General features: G+C 33.9%; 1 non-coding gene across 2 annotated transcripts; it reads right to left on the bottom strand.

Moving 5' to 3' along the window:
* Positions 1-1,267: 1,267 nt before the first annotated feature.
* LOC114283963 (uncharacterized) lies at positions 1,268-9,799 on the bottom strand. Of its 2 annotated transcripts, none has more exons than XR_014364052.1 (3): positions 9,149-9,799; positions 8,854-8,906; positions 1,268-4,226 (listed from the first exon to the last, which is right to left on the bottom strand). It is a non-coding gene; the product is annotated as an uncharacterized LOC114283963 (transcript). The 2 variants fall into 2 exon arrangements; XR_014364053.1 differs by lacking the exon at positions 1,268-4,226 and adding an exon at positions 6,913-7,494 and having other exon boundaries at positions 9,149-9,732.
* Between the last annotated feature and the right edge of the window lie 585 nt (positions 9,800-10,384).

Genomic DNA, 10,384 nt, shown 5'->3' with positions numbered 1-10,384 from the left:
ACCGGCAGATCACAGTGAGTAATATCTTAGTAAAGATATTTTGAAGTATGTTAATTGTCCAATTGCTTATTATAAGTCCTGTGAGTTTGTTAATTTGAATTGTGGACAAATGTTTATTATGCCATATGGATGGGCCAGAGGCCGTTGGATATGAATGAATGGCCAATGAATGGGCCTGAGGCCGTTGGATTTGAATGAAAGGGCCAATGAATGGGCCAGAGGCCGTTGGATATGAATGAATGGCCAATGAATGGGCCTGAGGCCGTTGGATATGAGTGAAAGGGCCAATGAATGAGCCAGAGGCAGTTGGATATGAATGAATGGCCCAGAGGCCGTTGGATATAAATGAATGGTCAATGAGTGGGCCGGAGGCCTTTGGCCCAAAGGTCGTTTGATATACATAAATGAATTAGGCTCGAGGTCACTCGTTTAAGAACAATGTGGGCCAGAGGCCGTTTGATATGTTCAGGCTTGAATCGCCTAATGTACTGAATAATACACGAAGTAGAATACTAAATGGGCTCAAGGCCGTTTGATATATGTGAATCTCATTCGTGTACTTTCTTTATTTGATATTATTCACTGGGCTTTCGCTCACGCTCATTCATGTGTATGTAGGTGAGCCAAGGGATGTCCAAACCCAGCCTCGGTGAAATATGTGAGAAACAGTCAAGGTTTTGAGGAGTCTGCCCAACGTCTCACGCACGAGACTTATTTTCGCCTCTTTTGCTCTTTTGATATGGTTTTGTTATATTGGCGAAAACATTAGATCACTTTTATATATAAACTTTGGGTTTGACCAACTTAGACTTAATGATCCTATATGTACAGGGCTTTGTGTTATTACTTATTTTGACGTGGGTTATTAACATGTATGAATTTGGAATGTTATGATGTGTTATGTAAGCACAGCTCTATAGACAAAGTTTTAAATCTGCTTCCGTTTGGCCCCTTACTCTGATGAGTTATGTTTAGTTTGGTTTGAGGCCGTAGGTAATCCCTTGATTACTGGCCGGTTATGTCCTTAACCCATAGAGGCGGGTTCGGGTCATAACAGCTTCGCAACTACAAGTTCAAAGCATTTAACAAGAAAATCATCACGTTCAATGTACGAGCACGAACCATCTCAAGTAGTACGAATCATTCACTCTCAACTAAGGTAGTGACATGACTCGTCTCTCATAGTATGATTCGTCTCATACCTTGAATGTGAAAGAATAGAAAACTCTTGTATGAAAAACAATTAACAATCACAGAAAGCCGAATATTTGAAAAAATAATGAAAAATATATATATAACTTCTGAAACACCATACAATTGTTCAAACCTTTACATAATTGAAAATCAAAAAGAAAAACCTAATTACATGGCTAGGGTTTCATCAAAACCCTAGAAAAGAAGACTAGCCACTCATGGAGGAGTGGGAAGAGGAAGAAGATGTGGAAGAAACCCCCATGAAACTTTAGAAGAAAATCACCTCTTTAGAACCCTAGTCTCTCTTTTCTCTGAATTAATTTTTTTTCGAACCCTAGGTTTGGCTATTTTTCTTTCTTTTATTCTCAGCAAAACAGACCGAAAATTCTGTGCACACGTCCCTAGGTGAGCCGCTCGAGCGCCCATGTGGGCCGCTCGAGCGGTGGTAGGCCGAACATGCGGTAAAGCTTGGCCGCACGTGCAATGGTCTGGCTGGCTCGGATTCTTCACTTCTCGCACGGGGGACCTGCTTTCGTGCCTTTTTTGATTGAATTTTCATATTTCCTGCCACATTTGTACAAGTGCATGAAACACATCATCTTTACCAAATAAACAATATTGAAAGACTAAACATGTAACTTAAGTGGCCTCAATGTGGTATCTTTCGGCCTACATCATGTATGCACAGTTCATTAGATAATCTTTTTAAATTTTATTTATGTAATTTGGCCCTTTAATATTAAATTTGATTTGATTTTTGATTGAGGCGATAGGTAATTTCTTGATTACTAGCTGGTTATGACTTTAATCCATAAAGATTTACATTGTTGTATTGAGTGATTGAAAAATATAAGTAGATATGACGGTTTGTGATTAACTTGAGGTATGGCCATGAACTATCCCAAAATCAGCCAATAATTTTTTTATTATTGGGAGTTTGAATAACATTCACTCTTTTCGTTTGTTCTGTTTTTTTTTTGAAAATTAAATTTTTTATTTTTGTATTTTTTAAAAAATATTTGATGTCATTTTTATTTTTATTTTTTAGATACATCTAATCTAGATATTGTTAAACAAATATAATATTTATGAAATTTTTTTTAAAAATTCACAAAATACAAAACATATAAAATAATATATATATATATATATAAATTCAATACATTTTTTGTTTTTTTGTTGTATTTAATGATTTTTTAAAAAAAAATTGTACAAATTTAATGCTTTTTAAGTATATCTTGGTTCCCTATCTATAACAAAAAAATATGTAGTATATATCATGATTAAGTAGATTTAAAAAAAAAAAAAAAATTGATTAAAATATTTTTACAAAAATACAAATTGGAAACTCAAAAAATTATTTTTGAAAACTCAAAATCAAACAGAGTGTTTGGATTTTAATGTATCATCCATATTTTTGGTATAATATGAATTATTCAAAAGTAAATTTCATCTATACATTTTAAATTATGAATATGTTTTTAATACCGTCTCATTATTAATGGAAGGATATTACTTTTAAAAATTAAAACAGTTTTATTCTTGAACAAATATGAAAATCCATACATAAATGAGAACATCTTGATACAAATTTGAATCACACTAATTCCACTATTACAAATGGTTACATTTGTTTCAATATTTAGGTTTTGTTTATTTATTTATTTGTTTGACATATGATGTGTTAGATGTGTGGGAATGTGTATACAGAAAACGTGGGTTTATTTTGTTTAAAGTACTCTCTTTTTAGTGTGGCTGGTTTGTGGGCCGTCAAGTCAATAAATTATTTAAAACATTAGGAATGCCAACATGAGATTCCAAAGCAAGATAGATGGATATATAGCTTGTGATTTGTGATTGGAAAATAAAATTTGTATCTATAATTGCTAATATTTGTTTTATATATGTATATTTTTATATCCAAATTCTTTTGTGCATATAGACATCTAAAAATAAAAATAAAAATAAAAGTCATACCATGCATTAATGAAACTTGAGTTAAGAAAGTCTGTGGTTCCATAAAATTACCGTGAAATTTAGATCAGTGACATATATTTAAAATACTTTTTTGGCAATAGATGTTAAATTCTGAGTTTTTTTTTTTTTTGATATTTTTTCTAAATTTATAATATTGTTTCCTGAATTAACATTCACACACAATGATTTATACCATGTGTGTGATATAACAAGTACAATCTCTCTCTAATCGGCAGTTGATTATACTTTACCACAAACCTTTTTCATGATCCTAAAGTAATGTTTAATTGGCTTATTCAATTTCGACTTAATAATATCTTGTAATTTTTTTATAATCACATTTATAATTTTTATTCCGTATATAGCACAATTCACTTCTAGGGTAAATGAAATTATATAAACGGTGAGAATATTCGTACTCTACTCAATTAAAGTAGGATAAAACATGAAATATGAGAATAATTATTTTTTGCGATGAGATGAGATGGTTAATCCCATGGCCATTGCATTAGCAATACCATAATCCTATTCACCATGTTTGTTTCAAGTTTTTTGAAAATACTTTTCAAAAAATTCTACTATTTTGTTTTTCATTTTTTTTTTGTTTTTACTGAATTTTTTAAAACAATTTTTTTTTTTAATTTTTAGACACACATAACATAAATACACTTAAAAAGTATGTTTTCGTAAAAAAATCTTTAAAAAAATTACTAAATATCAAAAATACAATATATATATATATATATATATATGAAAAATCAGTAAATTTTTTATATTTGTGTATTTATTAATTTTTTAAAATATTTTTTTCACAAGTATTTTACTTTTTAGTGAATTTGAGGTATTAACAATACTAGGTACTACCAATCCAACCCATTTTAGCCAATTAAACGAAGTATTAGGGGCAAACAAAAATATGCAGAGCCCATGTGATGCCCACGGTATTATCAATCTCAATCCCTTCCAATCAGCCAGACATAATTCAGATCTGCCCCTCAGCCACACAAGGTTTTTAAGATGTGTTTTGATACACCATCGGGAAAATCGAATCACACCTGTATGGGGCCAGTTACAGACGATTAATTACATGAGGATATTTTAGAAAAACAAAAAGAACAAAGAAACTGACAGTTAACACCAACTCAGGCAACAAATACTCAAAAGAGTTATAAATGAATGACCAAACATGCATTCAAATGAAATGAATGAACACAAGAAAGAAACAATTGTGAATTAAAGAGTCGAATCTTGCAACCAAGGTCCAGTAATTATAATCACCACAATTTCCATCACTACTTGGTATAGTTGCATCTCCTCGAATAACAGCAACTTGCAGCCTCTCACGACGTGATCTGAATTTTAGGCCCTCAGAATCCATACCATTCAGAAAGTAATAATTAGCTAAATGTTTGTTGTTTCAGGAGAGTATGTATAGGGAATGGAGGTGGAGGCAGACTTTAGTGGTGGTCAAAGAAGGCTTACTACTATTAGAAAACCCATTAAACTGTTCATATAATGTGAAGAGGAAAACAAAAGATAAATGACAAGAAATAAATTATTGAGTCATGAACGGCTCAAGGACTTCAGGTCATAAATCCATATCCAATTCAAGGCAATATGGAAAAATTGTAACTGTAATCAATATAAGCAGTCAGCTGATGGGAAGTTCAGACCGTATGTCAAATGGCACCTAAAGAAGAATGAAATAAACAAACTTATGCAATTGTAATGAGAAAATGACATTTGATACAATGTCAGATTTGTGAAGATAGCAAACAACCAACCAATGCTACAATGTGATAGAAGAGTTCAAATAATATGAAAACTCAAAAGAGATTGGCTAGACAAGTCTTATTTTTTGGGAAAGAGGTGAGGAGTGGTGGGCTGTTGCAATGGTAAGCGAGGCTGCCAATTCCATGCTTAACATCATTGTGCGAAAAAAGTACTAATAGAAAGAGAGAGAAAAACAAGAAAACACATGATTTTTATTCAGAAACAAAGGAAAGAAATCACCTATTGGGGTTAGCCCAATGGCCAGAATTTGTGTACCTCAATAGGAGGCTATGAAATCGACACCCCCCTTTCCCTCCAATGTATCAAAAGAAAAAAAGGGAAGAGACCATAATGGGTGACTAGACATGTCAATTCAGACGAACACATCACCATAAAAAATAAAAAAGGAAAAGAACTAAAATAAAAGCAAAGGAAATCCGAAAGACGAATAGAGCTCAAATATAATCAAATGTAGAACCTATTAGGGGCTATGGACATCATATTGACTTGTATATATATCAATACGCGAATTCGTCAATCCATCTGTAGATACTTCATATTCTCAACCTGAATGGTCAGGACAGAACCTAGATCTGAATTCTGAGGGCACACCCAAGAACAGTTTGTCCACTAATTTGGTTCAGATCCAATTCCACACTAGAGCCAACAATATATATACACATGCTCTCTAGACCTATTCAAAAATCAACCTTGACAAGAAAAAGGTCTACACATACGATGTAGCATGACTCTCACAAAATAATATGACACATTTGGAAGTGTGTCTGACACATGTTGGAAAGTGTGTCTGACACATGTTCGAAAGTGTCCGACAAGAGTCTATGACACAAACACACAACACTAACACACAGCTTCCTAGAAATGTTGCTAAAACTCTCTAAAAGTCATAATAAAATGATAAAATTACATAAGGCTAGCAATCAATATATCATATTCTCTTGGGTCCCAACATCAACTATGTTGCATCAATATTAGGGCTGAGCATAAAAACCGAAAAAATCGTAAATCGGTCCAATCCAAACCAAATCACATTGTTTGGTTTGGTTTTCTCAATGCACGGTTTGGTTTTGGTTTTGGTTTTTTAAATAGGCAAACCGTACTTCACGATTCGATCTGTGGTTTTATAGCTACGAATCTAATTGGAACCGAACCAGACCGTTTAGATTATATATAATTTGTTACTGAAAGTAAATACTAAAATATTTTATTAGTATCAAATATATATATATATATATATATTATAACTCTCTACTATTATAGATATATTTTTGTCTAGTGATATAACTAGTTTTAAGCAATCACGTAAACAATTCTTAGGTTATGAATAATATTTTGTGATCATATTATGAATAATGATAATATTTTTAAAATCCGCAATTCCAAACCAAACCATGGTTTAGTGGCTCGGTTCAGATTGGTTCCAAGATTTTCATAGATTGGTTTGGTTTTAGATTTGATAGAACCAAAGGTAGTGGATTGGTCTTGATTTTTTCCTAAACCGAACCAATCTGAACCATGCTCCCCCCTAATCAATATAGTAACATTGGCGCTACCTCATTGTTCAGCTAAAACCATTTGTGCATCCTTTGCTCACCTTTTCAGTTTTCCACCAAAAGCAACCGTTTTTGTTGAAGTTTTAGAGAAAGTATGATCATGCTCCATCTAAACCATCCCTCTCTTAATGCAAGTTTTTCTTCCCAACCTCATCATAGAAACTCTGATAATAAATAAATAATAAATATTTAAAAAAAAAAAAAAAACTCATCATAGAAAGTTACCGTCTCTTGAAAGAATGAATCAGGAATTTAACTTCAGTGATACATGCTTCTCACCATATTAAACAACTTACACATGAAAGACAATGACCTATACCCTTTAGCTGCCAAAAAAAACTTAGTCCCTCTTACTCATAACAAAAAAATAAGAAGGGATGCACACCGACGAAAATCTCAAAAATATCATAATATATATTTATACCAAATAATGTGACAAATTACTCCAAATTCTTAACCTAACCCCTGTGCTCGTTCAAATTTCAACTGCTAGGAGTCCAAAGTGATAATAAGTAATTCTTAGACAGAGTGGACAAGGCCAAAGGCTAAAGCATAGCCTAGTGTTTGGTTATTCCATTCCATTCCATAAACAGTAGAATTGATGAAATCATCTTATTATGCTTAATCTTCATTTGAAAATTTATGTATCTTTCTCCTCTTCTTAGGTATATGGGCATTGGGCCAGCTTATCTACAGTATTTCAAATTATGCCACTGCAGTCTTGTAGCAGCACCGCAACAAGAAGCCCTTGAATGTGCACTTATCATATACAAGAGCCGTACTTTCACAAAGTAAAGATGTAAGCATTCCAATGAAAACGTAGACCTTACAATACACTACTACGCCCATTTCCCTTGAACCAAGGAAGGGAGTGTGGGAAATTGCTCATGTAGCTGAAAGCTTCTCATCAGGTAACATTTGGCTGAAACTGGAATCGATGGTGTTATTTTGAAGATAAATGGAATAGCCTTGAAAACTGTTCAATCAAGAATGTGTTAAGTTACAAGAAAACAAATAGCCAAAAAGAGCCTCGTATGATGAAATCAGCCTTGATCTAATACATGAATCACTGAAAATGCAACACTTGACACTACTGTACAAGACTAACAAACACTTGCTCCGACAACAAAAATGCCAAGGAAAGTCTGAGGCAGAGGACCACCAGGTAATGAGTGAAAAACCAAAGATGTGAAAAGAATTAACTACCCATATTCTTTATTTTGATAAGTTATAACTAGTGAACAACGCCACCAGCTCTGTCTGCACGAAGAACCGTGCTAAATGTGGATACAATAGAAAAGATCAAGTCATAGCTCCATGATGGGCATATCAATGAAATCCAGTTAGAATCAAATAATTCGATGCATTTGTGTCCCAAAAAAAGCATTTGTACTCCAAATAACACAAAAGACCTAATTACAAGTTAACGAAATGCAGGAGCAAAAAAGAAATCAATGTAATTCTGGAAAAATGGAACCTAGAATTTTTTATTTTATTTTATTTCTAAAAATGCATCATTATTCTCGAATTTCATGAATAACTCAAATTATTTTCTTCCAATTTGCATACTTATTAGAATCATGGTTATCAAAATCGCAATCCTAATCGCAGGATCGATGCTATGATCCTAAATTGCCAAAACAATCCAAATCGTTGTAGAATCAAATTTATAGCATGATCACAAGTAGGATTGTGTGGGATCGATCATTATGCAATACGTGAGTCATTTCTTAACACCTACCCCAGTAATTAAGGTCATGGGATGAAAAAGTTAAAGGTTTTCTCAACTCTTTGATTTAGGGGAAGAAATCTACGTGCACCCTTTAAAAAGATGCACGTTGTAAGAAAGTTATGATTTTTTATGACGGAAGTTATGATTATTTGTGATGTATGTTATGACATTTTGTGATAAAATTATGAATAATGAATTTATGGTGTGCACCCAAAGAGTTAGAGATGATAATGTTATGATCCTTTGTGATTTTTGTCATGACACTGTTTAGTTTTGCTATGACACTTTTATGATTTTTGTTATGAGATTTTATAATGAAAAAAAGTTATTACTTTCGTAATAAAAAACTTATGACATTTTGTTTTTAAATTATGAAATTTTGTAAAAAAGTTATGAAAGGCATACCATATGCACCTTTTTTTTTGGGTGCACATTGTAGCATCTCCCCTTTGATTCCATGTCAATGCTACCCTAATTTGTTGAGACTAATTGGAAACTACGAAACCTAACTTCTTCAATGGATACTCATAAGTAATTAGCAATTATAAAAACTAAGAAAATAAAGTGAAGTCAATATGAGACAACCAAACAGAACATAAATACCTCATTACGTCTGCGGGCAGCAAGCTATAACAGGCAGTCCCGCAGTCATTGTCCTTACAACACAAAAACATAACAACAGCACCAAATAAGCAACAGATTTATCAATGCCACCGCCATCGACCCAACTATAACTTTAAAAAACCAATAATCCATGCACAAAAACCCGAATTCGACCAAACACATGCCATATTCCAAATAGAACAGACCAACCAAAGACAAATCCAAACACAGACCAGACTTAACCTACATACACAGAACAGAAGTGTAAAACAGAGCAAAGGTGATTGAAAATTACTGAAATCAATTGATCGGTGATGATGATGATGAGTTCAAGAGCCTGCACTCTTCTCCACGTGGTCGTCATTGTTGATCGCGCGTCGCTGCTGAACGATGTTGGAGAAATCAACGGAGAGATCGGAGTAGAGAGACATGACTTTGGATATATTACCGTTGATCTCTCGAATTAGGGCAACGTTCTTGACGAGATTGTCAGGCATCTTCGACTGGTGATTCTCGTTAACCTGTTGAATCAAAGCTCGGTTCCGATCCAACACCGACTGGACTTGCCGAAAGCTCCTGCTCAGTCTGTCCCAAGCCTCGTTATCACACTCTTCGCCTCTGAATTCTTCATCATCCCCGCCGACAACGTCGTCACCTCCTCCGCCTCCGATTCGGCGGCCGTGGCCGTTCCTGTTAGTGTTGTTCGAAAGTTGAGGGTTTGTTATGGTTTGCGAAGTGTCCTCCATGCTCGATTCCACCGCAGACGATGACTCAATCGTTGTCATACATAGATCAGCTTCTCTCTCTCACTCTCTCTAGAGATTGTGCAGAAATGAGGGCGGTCATCTGGGAACAGAGTAACCGACTCGTACAAATGGCATTTTTTTTTTGTTATTTATTTATTTATTTTATTTTCAGTTTATAGATGAGATGGCCAGCTGTGAGTGATGGGAGGTGACAGCCCAATCATAGTCTTAGGATTGTAGAAAGGAAGTCGTCGTGGCGGATGATTGACCGGGTCTGTGATTGGGAGGAGTCACGGGCTCTCTTGATTTGTTTTATTTCTATTATTTAATTTTTTGAATTAGCTTTTCATTGATGAGATCTTACCAGATCTGTTACAACTCTGCCATTGGATGATTGCTTCCTGTTGTCTACTACTAGGATTGCAAAATTACCTTCAAAATAAGTTTCTATTGCCTATTTTGAGAGAATTGGGATTCTCTCCTTGTACTCCCTCTTGCATTTTTTTTTGTAGGCCCTTCGGGCTCAATTTTGATAATCTGAACCGTTCATATTTTAAGATTTATTCAGTATATCATACCCGTAAAAAATCAAGTTGATCGAATATCAGAAAGTATGTGTTCGGAAAACTGTTTATTAAATTCTTTAAAAAAATAATTTTTAGTTCGATTTTTCTGAACACGTGCTTTTTGAAATCCGATCAACTTGATTTTTTACAGGTATGATATACTGAATAAATCTTAAAATATAACGATTCGTATTATCAAAATTGGGCTTAAAAGTGGGC

Source organism: Camellia sinensis, chromosome 3 (genome assembly GCF_055761805.1).
Source record: "Camellia sinensis isolate YWXY chromosome 3, ASM5576180v1, whole genome shotgun sequence".
NCBI classification, from domain to species: Eukaryota; Viridiplantae; Streptophyta; class Magnoliopsida; order Ericales; family Theaceae; genus Camellia; species Camellia sinensis.
Note: the sequence above shows the minus strand (reverse complement) of the source record. Positions and strands in the feature narration are given on the sequence as shown.